Here is a 13,876-nt window from a genome sequence, read left to right as displayed (position 1 = left end):
TAGATAGATAGATAGATAGATAGATTTTATGGAGTATTAATTCAACTGAAAAGAAAAATGAAAATATGTCATTTGCAGTCAAGTAGATGGAAGTGGATATCATCATGTTGAGTGAGAAAAGTCAAGCTGCAAAATTCAAATATCACATGTCCTCCTTATTAGGAGTTAAGACATAAAATGATAATGTTGGTGAGAGTAATGGCAAGGGAACATGAACTGGCAAGGGTGACTATCCAGTGAGGTATGGGGAATGAGGAAGACTGAAGGCTGTTCCCTAGTGAATGCTACCAAATGTTGTTTAAAAGAGGGGGAAGGAGGGAGGGCAGCCATAGCAATATGGCAGATGGGGTGAATTCATTCAAAGTGAACTTGATACATGTATAGAAATAGCATAAGCTCCTTTATATTACAAAAGAATGCTAACTCAAAAATAGAACAACAGCAATAATAGAGTTCCCAGCCCAGCATGGTCAGCATCATCTGGGATCTTGATAGTCATGCAACCAGTCAAACTGTGGAGGTAGGACCCAGGGAGCTGTGTTTGCTAACTAGACCATTGTGTGGTATGGTGGCCTGCTAGGGTCATGTTAGTATGCTTTCCCCCTTCAGGCAGCCTGCAGGCATCCTGATATTTTCCACCAGTTCTCCCAATTAGCTTGTGAATTGCAAAACAGGAGCAGTGAGGTCACAGTCTATCATGAAACCCCAAGCACTAACACAAATGCCTGACACATTAACAAGTGCCCAGTCTGTATCTGTTGAATGTATGAATGAATCTGGGAAGTCTGGGCTAAGTGTCTACTTCTGTGGTGGGGCATGGTACCTGCACACTGTAGTTTTCTCAGTTCATTGTTCACTGTGGAATGAAGGAGAAATTCATGTTACCCAGACTTCTGTGGTTAAAGACTTCACCATCTATTGACCGTACGTATGACCTTTGGCAAGTTGCTTTACCTCTCTTTAGATCTTGATGTTCTCAATTGCAATATGGACATGATAATATGATATAGAATATTAGGTTGGTGGGACTTTTTTTTAAAGACTAAGTTGTGGTGGTGTTTATTATTATGAATCCTTTTGTTTTGGTTTTAGTTTTAGTTTTGGCTTTGGCTTGAACTCAGGGCCTTGGCACTGTCCCTGAGCAATTTTTCTCAAGGCTAGTGAGTTACCACTTTGAGCCACAGCACCTCTTCCAGTTTTCTGGTGGTTAATTGGAGATCAGAGTCACATGGACTTCTTTGCTCAGGCTGATTTTGAACAGGACATCTCAGCTCTCAGCCTCCTGAGTAGCTAGGATTACAGGTGTGAGCCACCAGCTCTCAGCTTAAGTGAAGCTCATCCTCCCTCCACTCAAACCTACTGACTCTGAGAAGTCTGGGTGGAATTAGTACTACCCCCTCCTTAGCATAATAGTGAAAGACCTTGAGTTCTGTGCACCTCAGTTCAACTCCTAGTTGTTGTTTCTTTTATTACTCCTCTTCTTGATTTGTTATTGATGCCAATATTTGTTTTGCAAACAATGCACAGTGAGACTACTGAAGTGGACACTCTTTGTCAAGTGGCACAAATGGATCAGGGCTATCCTGTGAGGGCTACAGCAAAGCCTCTTTGCATTCTTTGCCCACTTCTTGACACCTGGCCTGTCTTCTTTGTACCTTGACTAAGACTTCAAAACACTGTCGTGGTTAAACTATTAAAACACAAACAAATTGAGTTTCTTCTCTTCTGCCCCATGTGGTAATGTGCTATTTATTATCTCTTTCTGATGAATCCTCGTTTTGTTTTCAGTGTTCAGCGTTTTCTTTTCTGTGGAGAGCCATGGATTTGGCAGGAGTTCAAGGCAAGGCTGAAAATGTTTCTTAGAAACTATTTTAATCCCAAACAGTTCACATTTGAAGAACAGGTTGGAACATATGTAATGTAGCACCAAAGTGTAGGTAATTATCTTCTAAAGGGCAAGAGGGGAGACAGTATAATGGCTAAGCTTCACTGAGGTCCATGGCAAAGAAATTAAAAATAAAAGCACTGCCTTTGGTTTTCCAAGAGTCACCATGTCAACTGAGGAATGAAATGATAAGACAAATAGAATAATTTGATAACACCCAAATGGGCTTAGTTATTCACATAGTTCAAGCTCATCCAATGAGAGATTTTCCTAACTACTCACAGCTGTTCTGAGAATGATTCCAAGATCCATAACACGATGTCTAGAAATCTTAATGATACTCTACAGGAAGAGGAGAAAGGTGACAAGGTAGAAAAGTTTGGGCACAAAAAATAGTGTGACTTTTCTTTTGGCTTCAACCTCTGAGAAACACTAAGATGATAGCTCCTACCCTATGTTTTTGAAGAGAGAAATGAATACCCAAGAGTTAGACTTGCCTTCTGTTTAAATAATGCCATTGGTCCTGGGTTTGCTGCATGCCAAGTGATAGGATGAGTTGGTGCTTATCTTTTTTCTCTCACTTTATCCTGCCACTTAGCCACCTGCAGTCACACACCCACAATTCTCAATAAAGTGTGATGTTATTGGTATTGTTATAAGGCAGTATTCATTATTGTACAGTGTCTGTGGTACATACTTTTCTCAGAAAGGAAATACTCTGTCACAAACATAACACCACCTTGCAGGATCAGTTAGGGGAAAAATGTGAGCTTAAGGAGGTGGAAATCTTTGCTTAGTATTACAGAGAAATTATAACAAGCTGTGAAAAGTTCCTTAGATTTTTTTTTGAAGCATTTGAATCTTTCCTTTAGGACCAACTACTATGAAAATACACTGTGCCTGGAATTTGCCTTGTTGAAGCCAGACATATTTTTTTAATTGAATCTTGTGTTGAGAGTAGTGGATTTTTTTTTCATCTGTAATTTGGTTTTTATGTGAAGGGAGAGATGTTCTGTTTCTCTTCTTTGGGGGTTTTGTCATATGCCTGTAAAAACAATCAATGTTGGGCCGTTTATCTCTTGCTCCATGAAACTGTAACGTGGGACATAAATATGTGTATGCTTGCAATATAGATTTTTTTCACTGCTGTATTTTATAGTCATATCATTGGCTCATGGGTCTCATTTATTTTCCAGAACATTTCTAGCCTGATGACAACTCTTTAGTCTTTGTTTGTTAACTGTGTCCTGCCTGTCTACCTCTTCATGTAATAATTGCTTTCAGAGAAGAAAGCAGAAATGGAATACTGCATTGTTTAATACGTTTTCAAATCAAATTCACCATCGTATAGCCATCTGTGACAATACATTTCAGTTTTCATCAAATCCTGACTGGGATTTTTTTTGAGAATTGATAATTCCTTCATATTGATGTGTTACCATGACTAATACAATATTGTTGGTCAAAGACAAGGTTATATTAATGTTCCTATTGAGGGGAGAAGATGAATGACAAGCGGGAGAGAATAATTGAATAGCTTCACATCTAAATTTTTGTTACTTAAAGAACAAGTGCTCTTGGAATGAGGAAGTATAGCTGATGACTGTTTCTTAGTGGAAAATGCAAGAATCAGAGCCACATTTGTTTTCCTACATGGGACTCCAATTTTATACCAGCAGGACCAGGAAAAAGAGGCTTTTGTTTCAACTCTTGTTGTTGTTAGCAACTGGGCTCCATTTCCTTTCTGCCTGTCTCTGTCTCCTTCTTGCCACTCTCTAACTCATTCATTACCCAACCCCCCCCCCCCCCCTGCTCACATGCAGCTCTTTCAAGTACCAGAGGCTAGGAGCGGGGCAGATCCTAGTAGGGACTGTAAGATAGCAAAGACCTTAAAGCAACTAAGGTTTTATTAAGAGATCCTCATCATTCATGGCTTCTGCCATTGCTTTGCTTTGGTCTGCTGAGGCTGCTATAAGAAACAACCTTAGGCTGATGTTTATGAACAACTGAAAGAAAGAAATTGTTTCCACTGTTCTAAAGGCAAGGCATGTGAGATTAGGATTCGGGGTGAGGAGGGACAGCATGGCCAGGATCTGGTGAAGATCCTCTTCCAGGTGGCAGACAGCTGACTTCCCATTGCATCCTTATGTGGCAGAAAAGGCCAAGCCAGTTCTCTGGGGCTGCTTTTGTAAGAGACCCAATCTCATTTATGGATCCTCCGCCCTCATGAGCTAATCACCTCGCAAAGGCCCACCTCCTAATACTATCGGGGTTTAGGATTTCAGCATCTAAATCTGGAGAGGCTATAGATACTCATTCCATTACATTCTAACCCTGGCTCCCCCAAATCCATGAAAATCCTTCTCACATGCAAAATACATTCATTCCATCCCAGCAGCCCCATCAGGCCAAACTAATTCCAGCCTGACTTCTAAAATGTAAAATCCAAAGTACCGTCTATAAGTATCTAACATCAGATCTGGATAAGACTTGAAGTGTGATTCATCCTGAAGCAAATTGCTCTCCAGCTGTGAACCTGTGAAATCAAACGAGTAATGTGTTTCCCCAATTCAGTGATGGGACAGGCCTAGGATATTCATTCCTGTGCCAAAAGAGAGACAAGAAAATAGGAAGGAATATGGTTACTAAGAAAGTCTAAAATCTAGCAAGGCAAGTCTATGAGATCTTAAGGCTTGTGAATAATCTTCTTTCACTTGATATTCTTTCTGTAGGTGGCCATGTCATCTGCACACCTCCTGGGGCACTGTCCATGCTTGGGCTCATGGGCAGGCACCATCCATGCCTGTTTTTGTTGGTTCATGTCCCAATAAAAATTTCTCATAGGCTATTTAGAGGTTTTGAACTTCTACCATAATTGCTACAGCTCTGTCTTAGACTCACCTCATTCTCTTTGACTAGTTGGGCCAGCATCAGAGGACACACTGAAATATGATGATCGAGAAGAAATTAGTGAAGGTCAGAGGGAGGATATAGAAGAATAAGTTTGTACCACTTGTTAAACACAAATTTGTTCTGGTGCCATTGATGTATTTGTGCATAATTTTACATTTGCTCATTTGTGATTTCATCCATGAGAAAACTACTTCTAGTAGAATCAAGTCCTATAAGAATGCACAACACACACACACACACACACACACACACACACACACACACACACACACACACTTCACACATTCAAGAGGAGGCACAGGGGATGCTCAGGAGTACGAAGTACATGAAGTCCTAGTGACTCACATAGCACCCAGGACCACATGGGGGAAACCCACAGGGGGCTCAGAGAGTGCTTAGTCCATGGCCTTTACTGGAGTTATTATAGAAAGAACAAGGCAGGGCAGAGTATAGCTAGTTGGGCTAGTTGTTAAAATATAGGGATTATTTTCCCAATCCTGGCCTGGGATAGTCTGAGGAGAAGAATACCACCTCTTGGTCATAAAGGCTAAGTAGAGATGCTCTGGTTCTAGGCTGGTTAGTTCACAGCTTTTCTCTAAGGCCTTGCTGTCTGTAAGAATATATCAACCCAGTAAGGGTAGTGTTGACCTAGCTAGAAAAAGTTTACAAGGCATCAAAATATCATAGTGTGTCAAGCACCAGTAGCTCATACCTTAATCCTAGTTACTCAGGAGGCTGAGATCTGAGGATTGCAGTTTAAAGCCAGCTCTAGCAGGAAAGTCCCTGAGACTCTTATTTACAATTAACCATGAAAAAGTCAATAGTAGAGCTGTGGCTCAAGTGGTGGAGCACTAGCCTTGAGCAAAAAAATCTCAGGGACAGAGCCCAGGCCCTGAGTTCAAGCCCCAGGACTGGCACAAAAATAAAGTCATAGCATATAGAAAATAAAATCTAGGTACACTGTAAGGGGAGCATATGAAGATGTTTCCCTAACAAAAGAGACCTTCTTGCCAAAGAAGATACATGCCTTCCGGATTCATTTCAAATTCTAGCTGACTAAATAAACCATATATTTTTTCCTACCTTTCATTATATAGTCATCCATATCTGTTTCCATGGACATTTCTATAGAAACCTTTCTATGGGTAAATATTTTCATGTTAATGCTGGAATAGTGAATAAAAATATCAGAACTGTGCCAACATTGCTTGGTTACTATCAATTACTATGTAATTTTTTTATGCATGGTTAATATAGGTAGAAGAAATTTCTAGGGCTTCAGCTGTGTTGACACTGAAAATCATGAGGGTTTTGCATTTGTTATCTTTTCAGTCATGTTCAAGTATGAGAGAAATCCTGAGGAGGTAGTACAATAATTTACTTGCCTGTGTATAAGGAAACTGATAGCTTTTTTTGTTTTTTGTCAGCCATGGCACTTGAAGTCAAGGCCTGGGTGCCGTCCCTGAGCTTTTCTGCTCAAGGCTAGCATTCTACCACTTTAAGCCATACTGCCACTTCTGATTTTCTGGTGATTAATTGGAGATAAGAGTCTCATGGACTTTCCTGCCAGGCTAGCTTTGAATGGTGACCCTCAGATCTCAGCCTCTTGAGTATCTAGGATTACAGGCGTGAGCCACCAGCACCTGGCTAAAACTGATATTTTTTTAATGGTCACATTACCTGTCTAGGTGCTACTGATTCCTACCTATAGTCTTAACAATTCATGAGACTAAGAGGTTCAAAGCCAGCTGAGGCAGAAAAATCTTAGCTTCTTTACCTCCAATTAACCAGCAAAATACCAAACTGGAGTGTGCCTCAAGTGGTTGAGCACCAGCTGTGAGCAAAACAACTGAGAGTAAAAGGACAAGGAGTTCAAGCTCTAGTATCTACACACACACACACACACACACACACACACACACACACACACACACACACACACACACACACACACACACACACACACACACACACACACACACACACACACACACACACACACACACACACACACACACACACACACACACACACACACACACACGTCACAGTACTACAGAATTGGCCCTTTTCATCTAATGTCTAACTGGATGGAAGACAGTAGCTAGGAATGAGCTTCCATGTGCACTGCCAGTCTCAAATACTTCAGAATGATCTTGAATTCAGAAGAGACCATGAGGTCATGGTCTTAAGAGAAATTAGCCAAAGACAGGAAAACTTGATCAATTTCTCATTGATCTGGATTTTCTTCTGCCCACTAACAGCCTGTAAACCAGGGGAGAGGTGCTTCACTTGGTCATGGAGATTGTTTATATGAGAAAAGAAACCTTTAATCTAGAAAAGAAGTATAAGATATATACTTCTAAACACAATTCTCCAGAAACTTTCCTTTTATATTTTTGAAAGAAGAAGCTCAAGTCTTACTCTTTGATATACAATCTATTTTCAACCATAGCTGCCATCCACTGTGTTTTATGTATGCTAAAGTGTGGCTGGCTAATATGGGTAAATATAGCTTATGTATGCTAAGGATGCACATAACAGTCAACTGGTAGGGAAAGGGGTTTGAGGACATTGATAATAAAGGAGATTAAGATCTCCTTAGAAGCTCAAAGATAAAATTCACCTATATAATATCCATATTTTTTACAGAGTATACTCAAATGTTTGTTAGCTTATTCATAGCTGTGCATCTATTACCAGTATCTGATTTCTCAACACCTTTGTCACTCCCTAAAGAAACCCAGCATGTATTAGTATTCAGTCTCCATTCCTCTCACCCCAATCCTTAGTAATATCCAATTTACTTATGGTTATTATATATTTGATTACTATGGGCAGTTCCTACAGTAGTTAGCCTTTGTATCTTGGCTTCTTTCCCCTAGCATACAAATCTCATCCATGTTTGTATCATTTTCTAGTATTTCATAATTTCTAGATATGCAAATATTTCATTGAACGTATATATTGTACTTCATTTATTTGCTAACCACCTGATGAATATTTGTTTCTTTCTAGTTTTGGGCTACTATAAATTACATTGTAAAAAAGATTTGCATGCAAGTTTAAACATGGATATATACTTTCATTCTTCTTGAGTGTACATCTATTAGTGAGATTGCTGGCTTGTATGGCAACAATAGGTTTAACCTTTCAATGAATTGCCAGAATGTTTTCTAAACTGCTACAGACTATAACATTCCCACCAACAATGTGTTAATGAATTCCAGTAGCTCCATATCATTGTTACTACTTACAAGTAGCTGTGTTTTTATGGTGACCATTTCAGTGGTATAAAGTCTTATTTCTTGTGGTTTGCATTTACATGCTGTGATGGCTAGTAATGTTAAGCATCTTGTCATGTGCTTCTTAAGCATTTGTATATCTTTGAAGAAATTTCAGTTGAAATCTTGTTCTCATGTTTAATGGCTTGTTATTTAGTTGTTGCACGGAAAGGTTTTTTTTATTTATATGTTCCAGATAGAAGCCCTTTATCAAATGTATGGCTTGTAAATATTTTCAGACATTTTGTGTGCTCTCTTTTCATTTTCTTTGTGGTATCCCTTAAACTCTAAAAGTTCATAACTTTGATAAACTTCATTCATCTCATTTCCTTTTGTGTCATATCTAAGATAACTTTGTCTTAGGTCATGAAGGTTCTGCTATATTGTTGTCTAGTATTATAGTTTTATTGCTTACATTTAAGTCTGTGATATATTTTGAATTAATTTTATATTATTAGGAAAGGGCCCAACTTCATTCTGTTGCATGTATCAAGTTGGACTATCATCCTTTGTTGGAAAAACTGTTCTTTTCCATTTATATCTCTTTGGCATTTTTGTTGAAGGTCAATTGAGTATACATTAATGTCTCAAATTCTCAGTTATATTCTGGGCTCATGGACTTTTAGAATATAGGAATAGGCCCTTTCCTATCATGAAGGACAAGGGTGGCATACTCAATTGATTGTCAGTATTCAGGCAGATAACATAAATGAATGAAAGCTGAACAGATACTCAGGGAAGATGGACTTCACCAAATGGGTCCTTGATAGAAAGAGATGAGTTTGGCTATATATTCTGAGTTTTCAAAAGAAGCCAGAAATATGTTTGTTATAAAATGTGTTTTATATGTAAGCGATTAATTGCAGTAAAGTAAGTAACTGACCAGCCAAAGGAAGCTCATCTTTAGGTTATATTGGTCTATAAACCATCAGTTTTGGGACCCATGATACTCTTTTACTCTCTCAATATATAGATGAGGTTATCAGGCCATTGCTTCCAGATTGCATACTTTCCTGTTCCTACTTAATGTGACTAAAATGTCAGCATTCTAGAAATTTACTCTTTTTCATAAAATTTTACTATTACTATGACCAGATATCTATTTCTCTTTAATGTTATAAAAACATTTCAGACATAAACAAATATGTTTATTAAGGTAGTATATTAATAACAGTTCTCCATTGTCATAAAAAGGGAACAACTAGTCTGTTTTTAGAAGAATAGTATAAAGTTTCATTTCCTTAAAACAAAGAACTGTACAAATCAAAACACATAAAACTATCCCCCCTCTCCTCTTTCACCCAAAAAATGATTCCTGCATCCTTTAGCTGGCATGGTTGTAATAACTTCACATGTAGAAGGTTTAAATCTCTTCTCTGCCATGGTTGGTGTTCACAGCATTTGCTCCATTTGCACGAGGGAATCCTTGAGCTAAAGTTGGCTTTTTTGTGGAGCTCCACATCTTCAGTTTTTGCCAGGAACAGATTATAGTTTCCCGGGGGCCCTCTTAGTGGCACCTTTTCTCATTTCAAAATAAAAGATTTCCACTTTTGTAGCAGAACTTCTTTAGTCTCCTGCAGTATGAAAACACCATTTTTTTTAACTCTTTCACATCTGATTCAATTCAACAAATATGTGATATAGATTGACATGGTATGATAAATAGTTATGGAAATGGTTACACTTAAATGAATTTTTAAAATGGCAAAGCAGGACACAATGTGCATGGTCAAACAATAGACTCTAATCTCTGTCTTAAGAGTCACATTACTTTTGCTCTTCTATGTGAGATCTCTTGCTACCTTCTTTTAATAAGGACATTTGTCATAAGCATCTTCCCACATAATCCCAGGATAATCTACCAATTGTTACATCCTCAACTCAGTCATATCCTCAAAGATCTCTTACCATAAAAAATAACAGTCTCTTCCAGGGATTAAAACCTGGCTATCATTAAGGGCATAGTTCAGTCTACCATAGAAGCCATGTGGCTACATTTAGCTTCGCGGCCCAATGTAAAGTAATGGCCTTGTCTCAAACAGCTATGTACGTATCTCAAGTTACAGGTTCCTCTTATTAATGAGAGAGGAGGACAATGAACAGTTTTTAAGGGTACTGCATCTCATGAACTCCCAAATTCTTGGTTTTATTGAGTACATTAGACTTGAATTGTGTTGCTTTTACCTTCCCCCCCAAACTTATCATCCATTCTCTATATTTTTTCACACTTAAAAAAAAATGATTGTGAAAATATCATACAGAGGGGTTACAATTACATGGGCAAGATAGTGAGTACGTTTATCAAGCATTGTTGCTTCCTCTTTTGTTTCCCCATACCATTCCTTCCCCTCTCCACCCACACCCCACACCCCCCTACCACCACTACCACCACCATCACCTCTACCCCCCACCCCACCAAAGTTGTGAAGTTCATTTTTCAACATAACATCTTGTACATCTAATTGTTGTAATGGGTCCACCTGTAACCCTATTTAAACAGTTTGTTTTTTTCCTTCTCCTCCACAAATTATATCAGCATCAAATACAGTAAAAACAGGGCTTATACCCTGGGGGAAGTACATACAAAGCAACAAAGAAATCATCTTATAAACATGTTGGAAACAATTGCAAGAAAGAAAAAAAAACATTTGAATCCTTATCTTGGGGTTCATTTCACCTAACATCAACTTGTCTGACCTTTTCTGTTTGTCTCAGACATATACTAGTTATTGCAAATAAGGGAAATCATGGGACCTATATTTCTTTGGGCCTGGCTTACTTCACTTAATATAATTTTTTCCAAGCCTTTCTATTTCCTAACAAATGGGGCAATGCAATTCTTTCTGATGGAGACATAGAATTCCATTGTGTATATATATATATACCACATTTTCTTGATCCATTCATCTACTGAGGGGCATCTGGCTTGGTGCCATATCTTAGCTATGGTAAATAATGCTGCAATAAACATAGTTGTGCTGGTAGCTTTAGTATGGTCTTGTTTGTGATCATTTGGATAAATGCCCAAAAGTGGGATTGCTGGGATATAGGGAAGTTCTATGTGGAGTCTTTTGAAGAACCTCCATACTACTTTCCAAAGTGGTTGAACAAGTTTACACTCCCACTAACAATGCAGTAAGGTTCCCTTCTGTCCACATCTCCTCCAGCATCTGTTGTTATTAGAGTTCTTGATTATAGCCATTCTAACTGGGGTGAGGTGGTATCTCAATGTTGTTTTGATTTAACATTTCTTTTATGGTTAGGGAGGTTGAGCATTTCTTCATGTGTCTATTGTCCATCCTTCTTTCCTCTTCAGAGAAGTTTCTCTTTAAGTCTTTAGCCCACTTATTTATTGGGCAGTTGTTTCTTTGAGGATTTGTTGTTGGGGGATGTAATTTTTTGAGTTCCAAGTATATTTTAGATATGAGACACTTGTCCCTTGTATGGCTACTGTAGATCTCCCAATCTGTGGGCTTTCTATTGATCTTGCTAGCTATATCCTTTGCCATGCAGAAGCTCTGCAATTTCATGCAATCCCATTTGTCCAATCCCATTTGTCTTTGATTTGTTGTGTTTCTGGGTTTCTATTAAGAAAATTTCAGCCTGTGCCAAGACATAGGGTTTCTCCTATTCCATCCTGTAATGTTTTCAGGGTGTCTACTTTGACTGCGAGGTCTTTGATCCATTTGGAGTTGATTCTAGTGCAGGGTGATATATACAGATCTAGCTTTAGTTTTCTACAAGTGGATTCTATACATTTTTTTTCTGATAAACCTACCTTCATGTTACTTTGGGCAAATGCTCCCTGTACATATCTAGCAATGTAATATGTAGTGAGGTTCCCAAATATCTGAAGGCTTCTTGTTTCTGAAAGTGTGAAGACGTTCCCTTCCCACTAGGATGAAAACGGATAAAGTATAGGAGCTGATAACTATTCTTCCATAGGATGTGAAGAACTTGCCTAAGAGTGGTACCAACCTACACAGGGATAAAAGCAGTAGAACAATGAGGAAGGAGAAATTCATTCTTGATGGTATCATTGGAGCACCGTAACTAGCCACATTTGACCCCAAATACTCTGCACTTTTTCTTATGCAGGTCTGAGAAGGACCCTGATCTCACATCGATTAATTTCATTTCTTCCATTGCCAAACTGGATTGGGTTCTAACAGTAATCAAGAGGTCCATCTAATTAAAAAGTGAGTGGTTTGCTAAAGAGGATGGATCAAGTTAGAGACAAAGCCAGGGTTCATACTACATATTCTTTCTGTAATAATGCTGCCTTTTCTTCATGTTCACATAATGGCTGTCAACCATCTTCTTTCAATTCTACAATAAAGTAGAAGCTTCTTAGTCTCTCTAGCCAATGTTGATTTAAAAAAATAAGTTGAGTTTTAAATACTTCTCTTTTATCTAGCCTACTGTTTTATCAGAGAAATGTCATTGACAAAATTTGTGACAACTTTGAATATTCTGAGATTGAGGGTGAGGGGAGGGAAGACAAGACAGGCAAAGAGAATCGTTGTAGGAAACCAACAAGAACTCAGGGAGAGATTGATGGCCCCTTTTTTGTTGTTATTTCTGGCAGATTTATACTGCAATAAAAAATTGTCCTGTAATCATTTAGCCCATATGTGGTCAATATTAGACATTTCAGTCAGAACTCTTTGTGTCAAGGGGCTCTGCAGCTTTTCATTTAAGTGAAGTGCGCTGCTAAATTGTTGAACTCAACATTCCCCCTGAAGTTCTTTCAAGACTGTTATTATGAATAGTTGGGTTTTAAGAAATTCCAGATGAGTTGTGCAAAGCAAGATGAAAGATGAAGCATCCAAGCAGCTGTACAGGAGAATTATGCAGAAGAATGCAAATTTTCACCCCAGGGATGATGGAAATGTTAACCTTGTGTTTCAGTAATAATAATAACTACTCTGATCTAATAGGAAGCCAAGAGGTGCAAAGAGCACTTGGTTCCAAGAATTAATAAGTAAAGTAGGCTCCCCACCTCTCCACCCCTGCAAGACATCAGGCTATTTGTCTGAATACCTTTTTGTTCAATTCAGCTTGCCATAGAAATAAGCATTCACAATGACATGTTCACAGCACAGGTACTTGTCATTAACTAGCAACCTTTATATGGAACTTGGAGCCCTAAGCTTCCATAAAGCAAGACACTGATTTATTTTTATAGTAGTGGAATACTTGAACTTAAGGGACCTTCTGTGAGTGTTAGAAAGCAGTGACAAATATGGGTCAAACCTTTCTACTAGGCGGAGTTGGGGTGGGGGCCGCGGTGGAGATGAAGGGAAAAGCCAAGTAGTATGAGAAAAATGATGAAGAGAAGGTTCTAGAATATACTGGAAATAATAGAAGTTGTCACTAATGGGATGCACACTGTGTGCCCACTATACTAAAGTCCTTTAAAGTTATTACCCCAAAGCTTCAAAGATGGGAGAGGTGGATCAGGATCTCTCCAGGTAGATCAGCACTCTTAAATACCCTGAGCTCCCCTCAGACATTCTCCCCTAACAGAACGCTCCACACGCCACAACCCATCCACGAAGCTGGTTTCTCCCTGTGTGACCAAAGGGAGAAAAGGAGCGGAACCATTGCGGAAACAGAAAACAAACAATAAAGATGATGAACAGGCTGGACCCTGGTGACTCACATCTTAGTCCTAGCTAATCAGGAGGCTGAGATGTAGAGGAAGGAAGGTTGAAGCTTGCATGGTCAGAAAAGTCTGCAAGACTCCATATCTAAATGACCTGTGGAATTTCAAACTGGAGTTCTGAGTCAA

The sequence above is a fragment of the Dipodomys merriami genome, unplaced genomic scaffold (genome assembly GCF_024711535.1).
Source record: "Dipodomys merriami isolate MVZ:Mamm:240054 unplaced genomic scaffold, mDipMer1.0.p SCAF_13, whole genome shotgun sequence".
Lineage (NCBI taxonomy): Eukaryota > Metazoa > Chordata > Mammalia > Rodentia > Heteromyidae > Dipodomys > Dipodomys merriami.
This window is presented reverse-complemented; position numbering follows the sequence as displayed.